Source organism: Ambystoma mexicanum, chromosome 4q, assembly GCF_040938575.1.
Source record: "Ambystoma mexicanum isolate Mex_15411 chromosome 4q, UKY_AmexF1_1, whole genome shotgun sequence".
NCBI classification, from domain to species: Eukaryota; Metazoa; Chordata; class Amphibia; order Caudata; family Ambystomatidae; genus Ambystoma; species Ambystoma mexicanum.
The window spans coordinates 814,852,596-814,870,054 of NC_090928.1; positions in this window are offsets into that span (position 1 = coordinate 814,852,596).

Below are 17,459 nucleotides of genomic sequence, written 5' to 3' on the forward strand. Positions count from 1 at the left end.
AGAGGCCCCCCTTGTGTCAATCTTATATTCAACATTACTTACTGGTGTGTTCACAGTAGTCACATCCGGTTTAGGCCCTAGGGCCACAGGTCGAGACTTTTTCTCATTTGCAACCACTTTCCCTTCCATCAGAACAGAACCATCATTGCTATCACTATTCAAGGTCACAGTGTTAGACCTTGGCATTGGTACAGTATTAAAGATCTCAAACATTACGTCATTTTTCTTTTTCATAGCCTCATTCAAAGTAGCCTCACCCTCAGTGTACCTATCAAGTACAATAACTTCTTCACTAGTTTTGTGATTCACCATATTACCTTTTTCATTGTGTACTGTATTGGGCTTTACAACCTTGTGCAACCCCTGAGGGAGTTCACTCTCCTCACCAGTCATTGGCTGAGTCGGTTCCACATTCCTCAAGAATTTCCTTGAGGTTTTTTTGAGACCAGCAGTAATGTTGTTATTCTTTTTCCTTTGTTTAGCCATTTTTTCCCCCTGCCTTTTAGATAGTTTCACCTCAAAATCATCACTAGCACGGCACTCAAGTGAGACATTCCTATGCATTACAGCCTTAGCATTTTCTTCACACGGCACTTCATTCCAAACCAAAGTTTTTAAATGGTTTGCCCCCCCTAGTTCCTGGGTAGATGAAATTGTGATAATTTCCTTCCTCGAGGTGATATTGTTTGTTTATTTATTTGGTAATGCACACCAAACCCATGGGTAGCCGGGCGCAACAGTTTACTTGAAAACTTAAGCTTGTTACAGTATTTGGCATTAGAATATACAACACAGCGGCAAAAAGAGCAAATATATGTAAGAATATATAAAGGCATATACCTGTAAAACACAAACGGCAAAAAAAGCAAATATATACAAGAATATATACAAACATATGCCCAGGAACAGGGCGTGTCATGGGTGTCCAGGCAAAGGGTAAGTAGTGGCAAAGGTGGGAGTAAGTTAGGTGTTATTCAGGTTATGTGTCATTGGCGCAGAGCCAATTGATTATCTTGTGCCTGAATTTCGGGTACGGTTGTTCAGTTCTGAGGTCAAGTGGTAATTTGTTCCAGCAGTGAGCAGCTGTGACGGGAAAGATAGTTCCTCCCACGGTGGATCGTTTAAACCTTGGAATCTCTAGTTTGAAGGTGTTGGCAGATCTCGTGGGTCGCATGGAAGTTTTCCTGTTGATTTTTTCCATTAGATACGGGGGGGGTAGGTTGTTTAGAAATTTAGATGTGAGGGATGCTGTTTTAAGTAGGATTCTATCCGTTATTTTTAGCCAGTTTACCTCTTTCCTGAAATTAGTGATGTGCTCTCTGTGGGGGATATTTAGTGCAGTTCTCAGGGCATTATTCTGTAATCTTTGAAGTTTGTCTGTGATGTATTTATTGGTTCCAGAGTACAGGGTGTTGCAGTATTCTAACCTTGACATGATTAGGGTGTTAACTAAGGTGATGCAGCTGGAAATGGAAAGGTATGGTCTGGATGCGCGGATGAGTTTGCAGGTGTAGGTAGTAGAAGAGGAGAGGGAGTTGACCTGCTTCTTGAGAGTGAGGGAGGAGTCCAGATAGAATCCAAGAGTTTTATCCACAGACATCACCTTGATAGGGTTCTTATCAATGCTGAAGGATGTGTAGTTTGGGGATAGTTTTTGGATGTTGGCTTCAGAGCCTAGGATAAGTAACTCTGTTTTATCGTCGTTCAGGCAGAGGCCATGTGAGGCCATCCATGCCTGAATGAGGGTGTATATCTTGTTCACCAAGGCTGAGTCTTTCTCGTAGTCGCCCGAAAGGGGTATGAGGATCTGGGTGTCATCTGCGTAGTTCGTGTAGATGACACCCAGTCTGTCAACTTGTCAAACAAAGGCTTGGTGAAGATATTGTACATGGTGGGGGAGACACAGGATCCTGGTGGGACACCACAGGTTATTTTGATAGGGTCAGCGGAGTCGGAGGTGGAGAAGACTCGCATGGTGCGATTTGCTAAGAAGGATTGGACCCAGGCTATGGCATCTCCGGTGAAGTTGGCGGCAGATTCGAGGTGGTTGCATAAGACTGCATGGTCCACCAAGTCAAAAGCAGCCGACAGTCCAATAAGAGGAGCAGGGCTGTTTTCCCGTTATCCTTAAGTTCCTCAATTTGTGTCTTAAAGGGTCTAACAGAGCTGTTTCCGTGCCATGGAGTGGGCAGAAACCAGATTGCCGTGAGCCAAGCAGGTGGTTAGCTTCCAGGTAATCTTGGATTTGTATGTAGGCAGCTCTGTCTAGGATTTTAAGTAGAAAAGGCACGGTGGTGATAGGTCTGTAGTTGGTGGCGATGGTGGGGTCCAGAGTTTGTTTTTCAGTAATGGGAGGACCCATGATTCTTTGAGGTTGGTGGGTACTGTGTGGATTTAAAGGAAGAGGTTATGAGCTTGGAAATGAAGGGAGCTAGATCCCTAGCTGCGTCCTTTATTAATTGTGCTGGGCAGGAATCGCCCTTGCAATTTGAAGGTTTGAGGGAGAGTATTATTTTTTCTGTGTCAATTATGGAGATAGTCTTGAATCTAAATGGTGCAATAGTCTTGTTCTCCTGAGATTGGGGTATTTGTTGGTCCAGTGGTGGCGGCGTGGCCTTTTGTTTAGCAATTTTACATTGAAGCGAGGACATTTTGTTTAGCAAGGGCATTTTGTATGTTTGTGCACCAAACTTTGTTTTTAGGGGCATTGTCTATTGGTTGAATAGGGGATTCCAGTTTGCGGAGGATGGCGAAGATCTCTTTAGTATTAGAGTTAGCTTTTGCGATCCTGTCATTAAAGGTGTTCTTCTTGGTTTTGATGATTTCTTTTTTGTAAGATTTGGCAAATTCAGTTAGGTTGTTTTTGTTGTATTCAGAGGGTGAGTGGCGCCAGATGGATTGGAGCTTTCTTTTTTGTAGTCTTAGAGATTTGAGGTGGGGCGTGAACCAGGCATTTAAGTGGGCTTCCTGTTTAGCTTTACGTAATTTGGCTGGAGCAACTGCGTCTAATGCTTTGGTCATAGCATCATTGAAAGTATTTACCAAGGTGTCTGGGTTGTTACTTTCCAATCCTGTTATGGTTGGAAGGAGGAGAGGGATAATATTTTCAGCATTCATGTCCTTCTTACTTCTGGTCGGGAGAGGGGAAACCATGTTGTTGATTTTGGGGCTAAGGAGATCTAGATTGGCAGAGAAGGTTATTAGATAATGATCAGTCCATGTCTGTGGAACAATATCAGTGATACTGATGTTACAGTTCAGTTACGATACCCAATTAAGAGTCCTTCCTTTGATGTGGGTGGGGGAGAGGACTTTTTGATCAAGGCCATGGTCCTTGAGCAGGGCTGCAACTGACTCTGCATGCTTATTGTCAGTTTCATTAAAGCCGAGGTTAAAGTCTCCCAGTAGTAGGGTTTGGGAGTGGTCTTTAGTGTTGTTGGCTATAAGGCTAGTCAAATCGTCTTCAAAGGTGCCTCGTGGCCCCGGGGGTCTATATATCAAGTGGATTGACAGCGTGCGGTTGTTAGAGAGGGGCATTATGGCTGTAAGTACTTCACAGGATTAGTAGGAGACTGATGTGGCAAGTCTGATGGGATGGGTAGATTTGAAGATGATGGCTACTCCGCCGCCTCTGGCATTTGGCCTGTCAGCTCTGAGAATTTGGTATTTATAGGGCATTGCTAGCATTAGTGTTGGTCCTGCAGCCTCGTGAAGCCATGTCTCAGTTATGGCCAATAGATCCAAATTGTCATTATTTAGGATGTCAGCAATTTCTGCGGCATGTGCCACCACTGATCTTGCATTAATGAGGGATCCTAGTAACGTTAGAGAACTATTGGGTTTGCTAGTTTGGCAGGTTTTAGTAGACGTTTGATCACCAGTGCAGGTAGATTGCTTGACTAAGCGATACATGTTTTTTTGTTGGGTAGTAGTACGTCTGTTGGCGTTATTCTGGTGGTTTCCTACGGGTTCATAGATACTAGGTAGTCTGGACCGGAGTCTCAAATATTATTTGGGCGAGTGCAGAGTATATCTTTTTTATAATCATTCTCGTTAGGCTTAGCTTCTTCCTTCATGGCCTGTACAAAAGACTCAGTAAATCTCATAGGTAGTTTGTCCACCTTATTGGCCAAGCTCGCTAGAGCCGCTGTCTGTTTTCTCAATTCAGACAGCAGCAATCTGTTAAATATGCTCATCATAGCGGGAAAATCAGATCCCATAACCGGTTGAGTGGAATCATTCTTGATCCCCCCCCCATGTCACTGGGTTAATTCCTTCCTGTGGTGTAACAAAGGGAGATTCAGCAAGATTATCATAGCAAAAACTGCCTGGTTTTGATAATTCCACTTCTGCCAGCGTCACATCATTGACAACTGTTATACCTTTATCAGGGGTAGAGATGGGTGAATCCAAGTCCAAAAAAAGCTGTGACGGATCAAATAGATATTCAATGGTTTTACACTCGGGGGAGCATTCCTGCACATATTGCAAGAGGGCTTCCTCCTCATCATTCACAGTAGGTAGCGGACAGGCTGCAAACCGTACAAGACTTGCACGCCTAGTACTGACAGCGGTGAAGAAGTCAGCCCCCGCATCTTTCCCTATTATTGGGAGTTTGTTTTTATTCATGATTTTCTAAACCGTTAAAGTCAGAAAATAACATGAATTTCTACACAGGTTGTTAATAGAAGCAATGTGTAAAACACCCTTACTGATTATTAGGAAGACACTTGTTGTAAAATAACAAGGAGTCTCAGCCCCATCCCCTGCCAGCCGAACAGCCCAACAGTCTGTGCCCTTTCGAATGCACTTCCGGGATGCGCACGCAGGATGCGCGTGCACCCACACGATGTAGGCTGGAGGGGCTTGGCAGTGGGCGTATGCTAAGCTCAACCAATCATGGCACCTGGAACAAAAGGAAAGAAACCTTGTTCAAATCACTGGCAGCACCGTCCTAACGTAGGCAACCCAACCCAACACAACTGACACCACCCCAGACACCACCTCTATACCCCGACGCAGCAGAAGTCCCAGCTGTTTACTTGAAGTAGTCTTTAGGGAATGCGAGCCGCGTTTCACAGCATGTGTTGCTTCTTCTTGCAGACAGGCACTCCAGAAGCCTGAAACCAGTCCACACACAGCTCAGAGGAAGTCCACACAATAACCAGGTACTGGCAGGCAGGAAAGGGACCAGCAGCCCAACAGTCCGTGCACTTTCGAATGCACTTCCGGGATGCGCGCACAGGATGCACGTGCACCCGTACTATGTAGGCTGACGGGGCTTGGCAGTGGGCGTATGCTAAGCTCAACCAATCATAGCACCTGGAACAAAAGGAAAGAAACCGTGTTCAAATCACCGGCAGCACCGTCCTAATGTAGGCAACCCAACCCAACAAAATTGACACCACCCCAGACACCACCCCTACACCCGACCCAGCACAAGTCCCAGCTGTTTACCTGAAGTAGTCTTTAGGGAATGCGAACCGCGTTTCACAGCATGCATTGCTTCCTCTTGCAGATGGGTGCTCCAGAAGCCTAAAACCAGTCCACACACAGCTCCGAGAGAGTCCACACACTAACCAGATACTGGCAGGCAGCAAAGGGACCGGCAGCCCAACAGTCCGTGCACTTTCGAATGCACTTCCAGGATGCGCGCGCAGGATGCACGTGCACCCGTACTATGTAGGCTGAAGGGGCTTGGCAGTGGGTGTATGCTAAGCTCAACCAATCATAGCACTTGAAGTAGTCTTTACGGAATGCGAGATGCGTTTCACAACACGCGTTGCTTCCTCTTCCAGACGGGCACTCCAGAAGCCTGAAACCAGTCCACACAAAGCTCCGAGAGAGTCCACACACTAACTAGGTACTGGCAGGCAGCAAAGTGACTGGCAGTCCAACAGTCCGTGCACTTTCGAATGCACTTTCCGGGATGCGCTTGTAAGTATACAGAACGTGCAATTGCAGCAAGGAAGAGGGCAGAGGGGGAAGATACTGGAGTGTCCATGCTCGTGGGCGAGCCACAGATGAAGTGCATGGGAAGGTGAGTGCTACACAGCCTGAATCCAAGTTGGGTGTAAGTGCGAGCCTCCAGGGTAGAGGTTGTGCGAAGGCAAGTGCTGTTGGTAGACAGAAACTGGGGTGATTGGGTGTGGGAGGTCAGGGGCCTGAGGATGCATAAGGGTCCAAGACACCAATCAGAGCAACTGTGAAATTAGCAGAGGAGAGTAGGCAGGAAAGAGGAGGTAAAGAGCAACGTCTTGAGGAGTCTCTGGAATTTAAGAAAGTCCTGCTCAAAGCGCAGAGGAAGGGGGACGCTGTTTCAAAGGAGGGGGCCACTGATGAAAGGGATTAACCTCCTGCCCTCTGTTTTGCAATACGCTTCACATAGACAGAGTTGGTGCCAGAGGAACGTAGCACTTTGGAGGGAGAGTATTTAGTAAGATAAAGTTGAAGATAGTGTGTTCCCTGGGCCCAGAAAGCCTTGTGGAGGAGTCATAGGGATTTGAATTTAATCTGTGCAGCAGCCAGGAGCCAGTAAAGACTTTCTAAGCCAGGAGAGACGTGGCCCCTGGGCTGAAGGCCAAGGATAAGTCTTGCTGCCCTATTCTGGATTAGCTGGAGGGGTCACAGAGTGGAAGAAAGTAGTTTCAGGAGAAGGCTGTTTCAATAGTCAAGCTTAGAGGGAATGGGAAGGATCTCAGATTTACAGGTGTTGAGGTAGAGATCGTTGGATGTTCACCAGTACTCAGTGACAAATATGCAGTCAGGGATAATCAAAGGTGCAAGAGGGTCAGCATAAAGTTTGAAAAGAGTTGTCTGTCATCTACAAAACACTGGAAGTTGGGCAAAAAGAGGAGATGAGGCGTGCCTGCAGAGCATGGTAGATGTTAAAGAGCCAAGGGGACAGGATTGAACCCTGTGGGACACCACATTTGGAGAATGAAGTAGGAGAGGAGAAGGTGCCCAGGAAGACTTGGGAGGAGCGGTCTGTTAGGAAGGATGACAGCCAGTCCAGTGCCCGTTCCGAGATACCAAGGGTATCATGGAGCTTTTGTATGATGATGTAATGGTTGACCATGTCAAAGGCAGAGGAGAGATCGAGTAGGAGGAGGACAGCTGGGGAGTTGGAGTCAAGAGATGCAAACAGTTAATCACATGTGTTCAGAAGAAGAGCAGTTCCCGTGCCTCTGGATTCTCAGAATCCAGGTTGATGGTCGGGGAGACCACCAGCAAGATCAGTGTGCGAGTTGAGTTGGGGCAAAGCCATCTTCTCCAGCAGTTTCCCCAGCAAGGGGGTTATGGAAATAGAGCAGTAGTTGGCAGGACAGTTAGGGTCTGCTGAGGGTTTTTTCAGAAGTGGCACACAAGGCAGTGCTTGAGGGAGGAGGTGAAAGATCCAGTGCCAAAAGAGTAATTTCAGAAATCAACAAGTGCAAAGGCAAGAGAGCCAATGTTGTTTTTGATGTTTCTGGATGAGCAAGGGGAAACCTCTTTAGAAGAGAACTTCATGGTGTGGACAACTCTCGTAACCTTTTCAGGTGTGACAGGGGAGAAGGAGGAGGGAGAGGAGGAAGGAGGAGGGTGATCGGCCAAGGGAGGCAATGGGCTGTGTGATGGGTTTGGAGAGCGAGTAATAAGGGTTTTCTAGATGTCCTGAGATTTTGTTGTGAAGTAAGTTTGCAGTGCGTTGCAGAGGGCCTTGGAAGTGGAATGGTTGGCTAGTTCCCTGCCGATCTTGAAATGTTCAGCCGTATTGTTGGATGCACCGGAACTCCACCATGTCCAGCCATCAAAAACTGATGGCACATATGAAGAACAGACTGTTGTAAAGCAAGGGTCGGAATTTAAATCTTTGGCCATAGCAAAACATATAAATGTCAATTACCAAGTGATACTTTGCCACCAAAGACTTTCCAATAGATTCATATGCTTGCAATGCTTTACAAAGAGTGTGAACAAAATCTGATACAAAAATAAGACATGAATTTAGCTTTTGGAAACAAGCATTCTTTTTGGAAACAAAGGAATGGGAGACCTTGTTTATGGGCTAACGCACCTGCCATGATGTTGGATTTTCCTGGAATGATTGTAAAAGTAATGTTGAATTGTAACGCTCACCTGATTTCCACAGAGGCGCTGGGCTGGACTGAGCTGTCGCCGTGTCTTCTAGTGTGACTCGTAGATCTCAGCCTTCTCCTAGGGCTGGTCCCCTTCTCACGATGTACCGGATGTGTAGAGTGAGGTGTCTGCAGACGGAAGAACAAGGATTTAGGAACTGGATTGACTGAACTTCTCCTTCCTCAGTCCTCTTATTCGAACCAAGGGCGTGGCTTGCTCACCTTAGATATATTAAGGCCGGGCTCTCCATCCTGCGTCTTTTCAGGGGCGCAAGTACCAGTTACTTCACTGGTTCACTGACAATCCTCTTGATTGCAGAGGTTGATGCTGGAAGATACCGCCGTTTACCGCACGAGCGGTTTCTTGATAGTTATTGGAGCACCCTTAATTTAGTCCCTTGCTCAGTCTCAGGGTGTCAAGATTGAAATTGTAGAGGAATGATGCGGCGAGCAGGTGAGTAGGAAAGATGACCGGTTGCTGTCACCCTTTCTAATGTCTCTCTTTGTCCTGCAGGTTTACGTGCAATGGACACTGATGAATAAGTGCCCAGGATCGTGCAAGCGCGTATGTACGAAGAAGATGAAGCGCGGTGCACGTAAGTAAAATGACTGCTGTTTGTTTCAAAAGCACGCCTTAATGCCTCTTTTGTCCTTGCAGATCGTGGATGCAGAGAGCGTTGCTAGATGGATGCCGGCGAACGTGCGAGCGCGTAAGTAGAAAGTTTATGGTTGGTTTAGAATGCGCCTTAAAATGTCTCCCTTTGTTTTGCAGATGCCGGCATGCAGCGCTTCTTGAAGTTCAGAACGTGCGGAGCGCAGGTAAGCAATTCAAGAATGCAATGCTTAATCAAGTCCTTTTCTTTGCAGATGTCGATGGGGAGCCGAAGAAAGCGGCGGAAGGCTTTGGAAGATGCCGCCGTATTTGGTAAGTAAGAGCGCTGCTCTCGAATTGAATTCTGCTAACCTGTTGTTTTGTCTTGGCAGGTGCAGCTGAGGATCGGATCTCTAGCAGGTAAGGAATTCGTTTTCACAGGAACTGGAGCTGAAGAATCTCAGGAAGACTGGAGCTGACACAGTGAGCGTCCTGCATGCGATGCAGAATAACGCGAAGCACGGTTCATCAATCGGGTGTGGTTTAAATAGCCTTCTGTAGTGCTTAGGCGTCTTCTTCCACAGCCTTGCCCAGGTAAGAAAAGAGTTCCTGTGTTCTGATTCCAGGGAGTGGCTCCTGCCCCACCCAGACAGGAAAAGTAGTTCCAGGCAGAGAAGGATCTGAAGACCATCGAGCTGGTAAGTAAGCAGCATGGTCTGCTGCAGGTAGGTCCTCCCAAGCACTCTTAAGCATTATGAGCCCGGCGCTTTCAGCGCCGGGACCGGTCATCTTTATGAGCCTGGTGCCACTGGCGCCAGGACAAGGTCCAAAAGGTCCCGATAGGGACTGGCTGGTACCCAGGATCAAGGTTATGGGCCTGCTTCCAAGGATGTGAGGCAAGTTCTGACCCCTTGGAAGCAGGGATCATGACAGCACCCCCCCTTAAGGCCCCTCCCAAGCTTGACTTCTCCGGGGGTCTTGGTTTGTTAGGAAATGTTCGATGAAATTTCTTGACTAAACGAGGTGCGTGGACATGTTCTGCAGGTTCCCAAGACCTTTCCTGGGGGCCATAACCTTTCCAGTCAATCAGGTAGTATAGCCTTGATTTGGAGATTTTGGAATCTAAGATGTTTTTGATTTCAAACTCGAGTTCTCCATCAACTAGGATAGGTTCTGGAGATTTAGTCAATCGGGTCTCTGGCTGCACAGGTTTTAGTAGCGAGACATGGAAGACTGGGTGCATTTTCATATGAGGGGGCAAGTCCAACTTGACTGCCACTGGGTTTATTATGGTAGTGATTGAGTAGGGTCCCAGGTATCTTGGGTTGAAGGTGCGCGGTCCTTTTAGGGGTAAATGTTTGGTGGATAACCAGACTTGATCTCCTACTTGATATTGAGGGGCCTCCTTCCGATGTTGGTCTGCTCCTTTCTTGTATTGTTCCTTAGCCCTTTGCAGATGAGAAGTGGCTTCCTTAAAGGCTTGGGTGATTGCAGAATGCAGGTGGTCTACTGCTGGTGTCCCTAGATCCTGAGGTGGATCCAGATTAGAGGTTCGAGGTTGGCTACCATATAAAAGAAAAAACGGGGTTTTTCCGGTTCCAGAGTGGACTGAATTATTGTAAGCGTACTCGGCTATCCAAAGGATGTCCTTCCAAGTTCTTTCTGTTTGTTGCAGCATGCAGCGTAAGTACTGTTCCAAAGTTTGATTGGTCCTCTCGGTCTGTCCGTCGGTTTGGGGGTGGTGACTGGTTGAAAGCCTTACATCAATTTGAGCCAACCGACAGCAACTCTGCCAAAAGTGGGAGACAAATTGACTTGAGATTAAAACTGAAGGAAAGCCGTGCAACCGAACGATGTTTTCGAGAAACTCCCGGGCCAGGATTGCTGCTGACGGTAGACCTTTCAGTGGGATGAAGTGCGCCATCTTGGAGAATAGGTCCACGATTACTAAGATCGTATTATATCCGGAACATGAAGGTAAGTAGGTGATGAAATCCATGGAGAGAGTATGCCAGGGACGAGGTGGGATGTCAAGTGGGCGTAAGAGGCCTGCTGGTTTCTCCTTTTGACTTTTATTTTGAGCGCACACTCCACATGACATTACAAAGTCTCTGATATCCTTTCTCCAAAACGGCCACCAGAAGTGACGCTTGATCTTTTCCGAGGTCTTGGCCATACCGTGGTGTCCCTCCATTAGGGAGTCGTGATAACAAGAGATGACTTGATTCTGTAAATTAGCACAGGGTAGATATAACCGTTCTTGGAAGTACAATAGGTCGTTCTTCACCATGAAGTCTTTTCCCTGAAGATGCCAATTCTGTATGTCTGCTGGAGTTATAAGTTGTTTAACTTTGGCTTCAACTTGTTCGATGGATTGTGTGCCTATTAGACCTAGGATTCTTTGTTCGGGAATGATAGGTACGGGTATAGGATTGACCACGTGCTCTTCCACTCCCATCTGGGAAAGGGCATCAGCTTTACCGTTCTTGTTGCCTGGTCGGTAGGTAATGACGAAGTCAAACTCGGCAAAAAATAGTGCCCAGCGGAGTTGTCTGGGGGATTGAGCTTTAGCTGTCTTTAGGTATTGTAAGTTGCAATGGTCTGTAATCACTGTGACTGTGTGTCTGGCACCCAGAAGATAGTGTCGCCAGGCCTTGAAGGCGGACTTAATAGCCAGAAGTTCCTTATCGGTAATGGTGTAGTTGATTTCAGGAGCCAAGAATTTGCGGGACCAAAATGCCACGGGGTGTAACTGGTTTGTTTCTGGATCTCTTTGCGATAGGACTGCACCCATCCCAAGACTGGAGGCGTTGGTTTCTACAATGTAAGGAAGCTCTGGGCGGGGATGTCTCAAAACAGGAGCGGAGATAAACTTGGCTTTTAACTCTTGGAAGGCTTGCTCCGCCTCGGTAGACCACACAAAGCGTTTGTTTTTCCTTAGAAGGGCAGTAATGGGCTGGACTATTCGGGAGAATTCTGGAATGAATCTACGGTAGAAATTGGCGAAACCCAACATGCTTTGGACTCCTTTCACCGACGTTGGTGATGGCCACTTAATGATAGCGTCTACCTTTCTTGAATCCATGTGGACTCCATTTGGTGACAGAATGAATCCCAGAAATTTGACCTCGGTGACATGGAAAACGCACTTCTCAAGCTTGGCAAAGAGTTTATGTTGGCGAAGCCTCTCAAGAACTGCCCTGACGTGTTTCCGTTGATCGGCCTCAGAAGACGAATATATAAGGATATCGTCGATGTAGACAACTGTACACACGTCAATTAGTTCTCTGAGGACGTCATTCATGAAGTACTGGAAGGCGGCCGGGGCGTTACATAGTCCAAAGGGCATTACTTGATACTCAAATAATCCATACTTGGTGCGGAAGGCCATCTTCCATTCATCGCCCTCTTTTATTCGGACCAATTGGTAAGCTCCTCTGAGATCCAACTTCGTATAAATGCGAGCATTCTTGACTTGGTCTAGAAGTTCAGGGATCAATGGCAAAGGATATCTGTTCTTGACTGTAATCTGATTCAGGGCGCGATAATCGATACATGTTCTGAGATCCCCTTCCTTTTTCGGAACGAAGAACAGAGCTGAAGAGGCTGGAGACTTAGAAGGACGAATAAATCCATTGGCCAGGTATTGGTCCAAATACTGCCTAAGGTGGAGATTTTCTGGTTCGGTGAGAGCATAGATCGTACTACATGGAGGAGTGGACCCAGGTACCAGGTCTATCTGACAGTCGTATGACCTGTGCGGGGGTAGGGAGTTGGCTTGTTCTTTCTGGAAGACATCTTGGAACTCTAGATATTCAGGAGGCAGTTGGGGACCCTCGGATGTAATTGCTGCCAGCTTAATGTCGGACTTCAGATAACAAGTGGAGGCACATTCCGGAAACTGAATCGTCTTTGCTCGCCAATCAATTTGAGGATTGTGTTTTTCTAACCAAGGGATCCCCAGGATAATTTGAAACTGAGGGGCCTTGATCACATCAAACACGATCTCCTCACGATGTCCATTTTGGCTTACTAACGTCACTCCCTCGGTGGTATGGGTAACTGGTCCGGAAGCTATTTCCGTACCATCCACTGTGGTAATAACGTCTTTAACCATTTTAGGACAGAGAGGTAGATTCATCCTGGATGCCATCTCGCGATCCACATAATTGCCGATTGCTCCACTGTCAATGTATGCCTTGATGGCATCCAAACGATCTGGCTTCTCGGGGCTTATTAGGACCATGGGCACGATGAAATGCGAGGTCAAATAACTGGTTTTAACGCTCGGCAAGCGGACCTCTACACTTGTCGGGCGAGGTTGTTTCCTGATTCTGGCTTTTCGATGCTTTTGTCGGAAGCTCCCACGGTCTTCTTAGCAGGTTTCACCGGGCATTCACGAAGAAAATGTCCTGAATTCCCACAATAGAGGCACAATTGCAGCTGTCTTCTTCTTTCTCATTCCTTTTGTGTTAATGGCCCTTTCACGACTCCTATTTGCATGGGTTCTACGGTATAGACTCCTTTGGCGGAACTCTGTGGTCTTGAAAAAACCTGAGCTTCGAATCTGGAGCGATCAGCCTTCCTATTCTGTAACCTGTGATCCAGTTGAACCACCAGGTCAATATATTCAGAACAATCTTGCGGAGGATTTACTACTTGGGCCAGGACATCTTTGAGTTCTCCCCGCAACCCCCTATAAAACAGTGTAATCCTTTTATCCTCGGGCCATCTGGCTTCAACTACCACTCTGTTAAATGATGCAATATATGCCAGAAGATCCTGATTACCTTGGAAGCAGGGATCATGACATGAATGTCGAGAACAAGTACACCCAACTAGCTTGTCTGCTGTTTTGGGTTTCAGCATGGTGAAGACTCTAGAAGTTTTGATGATAAATTCTCACTTCTATAGGATAATTAGATCCTAAAAAAAAGATGCCTCCACTCTTGGAATGCCCTCTATATGGCCAAAAGCTCCCTTTCAAGATCTGTATAATTCCATTCAGAAGAAACCATGGTTTTACACATATGTGCCAAAGGATGTTCTTCTCCCTTGTTGTTCTTTTGCTTCAGAACAGCACCTAAGGCCCTATGAGAAGCGTCAGATTCAACAATAAAGACACAAGCCTGATCGGGTATCATTAGAATTGGTGGTGTTGTGAAGGCCTTCTTGAGTCCATTGAAAGCGTGCCACTTTTTTTCAGGAGTGCTGTCAAGGGTAATGTGGAACGAGAGAAATTACCAATGAAGCCTCTATAAAAATGTGTAAAGCCTAGAAAATGTTGTAGTTCCTTAATGGTCATGGGATGATGCCAATCAAGATCAGCAGAGATATTATTGGGGTCCATAGCAGTAGCGTCAATAGATAACACATTAACCAAGTAGGTTTCTTCGGTTTGGTGGTAGTCACGCTTTTCCAGTTTAGCAAGGTGGTTGTCTCGCAGTCCTCCAGGTTAAATACCTGTGTAATTGTTCTGGGGACACATTTCAGTGGTAAACATTTCTCCTTCATTTACAACCACAAATAGGCCATAGAGGGTCTGCATATCATTTTTTTTTTTTAGATTTGTTGACACTCCAGGGCAGGCACGTCATTCCTCTCTATCGCTATGGCCATGTTGATTTCAATGCAACAGGGTGTTGTGAGATAACACAAGGTGTGGCTTGATATGTCATCAATAGGACCCTCCATCATGACTCCATATCTCTTAGAGGCATAGACTCTCAGTTTCCTGCTTTTGTCAGTATGTTAGAAAATCACAGTTGACATTTGAGTTGCCTGGCAATGTGGCAATGTTGTGACATTGCATGTTATGGATGGAAGATGCTGAGCAACGCTTGGCATGTAAGTGTGGTGTTTATGAATGTCTCATGGATGACTCATATTACCGATTTTTCTGAAGCCATGTAGTTGGAATGATATTGAAATTTTAATTTCCTTTCTCATGTCCTACAATCATAAAGGACTGCTCAGAAGCCTTGACATTGTTTATCACAACGTTCATCAACGTCCCACTAGCCTAAAGGAAGCTTGGGATCTACTGCTGCTTATAAAACTTTGGACCCCACTGTACCTACAAAATACTGCTCCATCACAACAGTCCCCTTCCTCTTAAAGATCCCGATCAAACAGCTTACCTTCAAATCCAGTAAATACCCAGAGGTCAACTGCATCCTAGGAACTCATCAATCAAGTTTCTGACCTGGTCATGGTAGGGAATTGGCTTTGCCAGACCGTAAGTGGTAGCTAGATGAGCTCCAAGACACAGGAAAGTATTCCCTCCTACTATTCATAGACCTGTTGGCAGCGTTCTATGTGGTAGACCACAAGATCCTCTGCCAGCACCTCTCCTCTGTGGCTAACTTCTCGCCTGAAGCAACAAGTTGGATTATCTCCTTCCTGGCCGACAGAATCAACAGAGTTTTCACTGAAAATGCAACCACCACTCCCTCACCAATCTCCTGCGGCATCCCACAAGGCTCTTTCTTCTCCTCCCATCCCACTTACATTGTATTCACGCTGAAAAAAAAAATGAAATTATCCGTTTGGAATCTCCAGCTGTGCTAAAAACCCTTAACAAACTATGTTGTGCCTTCTCCATGGATGGCATCTTGATCCCTGTCCCTCCGACAGTGAAGACTCTGCGGGTTCACCTTGATGCCTCCCTCTCCCAAACTGGTCATGTCAATGCTATCATGTCCTCTGCTGCCTATGTCATCTAAATTATTAATGCTTGCAGGCCTTTCCTATCTGCCGATAGTTGCCTCACCATCATCCAAGACGTTATAAGCTCCAGACTAGACTATTCCAATGCTCTTTTTGCAGGGGCCTCAATGCGAAACATACACTTAATCCTTAATATGCACTCTGATCCACCCTCAATATTCTGAGGTGAGTACACATCTCTGCTGCCAGAAGAGGTTCTCAGTGGCTCCCAATAAGAGAACATATCACATTCAAAACACTTTCAATCACTCACAAGTGCTTCTCAAATTACTCCTCACCTTACCTTGCTCTGAAATTCATTAAAACCCAGTCATTAAGACTAACCAGATCTGCATACGCTCATCGTCTTATACTTCTAAGATTAAGATGGGCCAGAGCTGGTGGCTCTAGCTTCCCAGTAATTGAAGCAAAACTCTGGAACAAACTACTGCCAGCTCTGAGATCTGAGAAGTCTTACTGGGCTTTCTGCAAACATTTAAAAACTGGCTCTATAAAGTCTGCTAATCACTCTTTCTGACTGTTTATTGGACAATGCCTTCCTCACAGTGACTTGTTCTGCAACCAGCACCTTGATGTGAACGGTCTTTGTGCTTTACAAATGTAAAAATGAATAAATAAAAATAAATACATGTGTTTCTGTCTGCATGTTGTGGGAATGCCTGTGGTCTATATTTACCTTTCTCTAACCCTCCCACCCAGCTCTGTGGCATCAATCAGGATGTTGTTTTCACAGAGGTTATAGTGCTGAGTGGGTTGTGAGGGAACATCTTTTTTTTTATTGTAATTTTTAGTTTAGTTTACAAAAAAACTAACTTTTTATTACATAGTTCCATATGTCCTTTTCTTGACAGTCCATCATATTGCTGCTTGTTAGGTCTGGCCAAAACCTCATCAGATTTCTGGCAGTATGGAGTCCATATAATTTATCACTGCACACGTCAGCCGTGTATTTATTCCAGAGATTAAATAGCTCCACCACTGTTCCAAGTTGTAGTCTATTGGAGCATGGCTTGCAAGATGTAATGTCCTATGAACTTTGGCAGCTGGGCATTCAATTATCAGATGTTTGTCCGACTCCGCTGCATTGTTGCAGTATCTACATTGATTGTCAGTGGTGTCAGAGTCGCGCCTCGTCATTAGAACTGCTTTGGTCTTGTAGAGGTTGAAGCGCAGTCTCATGAATTGATTACGATTATGTTGTGAAGGGAATTTACATAAGTACTTAGGGGTTTCGTCAAGGCCAATACGACGATGTTCCCAGATCTTGAATAGATGTCAACTTTTTGCACCTTTCCTCATTCTGTATCCAATTCCAGCGTCTCAATTTTATTTTGGCTCTTTGTGGCATTTTGATGACAAGCTCTTCCGTCAGATCTGCAGATCGCATGATCGCGAGCAGTTTTTTTCCCACACGCTTATTAGATCCGACGTGTTAGTGTTGGAGCTTTTTTGTAGGATTTCGTAAGGGCCCGCTACGGGAACCATTCTCATTTTCCGCCGTGCAGAGAAAGACTTCCACAGCACTGTGCCGTATAATGATTCTATGCCGAGTTCATAGCGAATCACGGTTGTTGAGAGGTTATGTGGTAATCGTAGCACTTTCTGCCAAAATTTTCCCTCCAACTTACACCAGATGTCTGCAGGTATGTTCCAACCACCTTCACTGCCAAACGTTATGGCCGGTACGACTTTTTGTAAGTAGAAGGAGAGTAATGGTTTTAACTTGAATTTGCCATGTGCAGCATGAAGTTTCAATCCTTGTAAGGCGATTTGTTATTCACGTTAACAACTCTTGGGTCCAGTTCCATTCACGTATTGAGGTGTTGAATTGCACTCCTAGATATCGGATGGAATTTGTAGCATCTATTTTTTCATTGTTTAAGAACCAGCTGAAGTTTTTTTTGCTTCGGGGGCATCCACTGATGATTAACATAATCTTTGATTTCTTTGTATTTATTAGCAGGTCATTATTCTTGCAGTACTTTTGAAGTGATTGTTGCAGCCCAATTTGTGTGGTATCT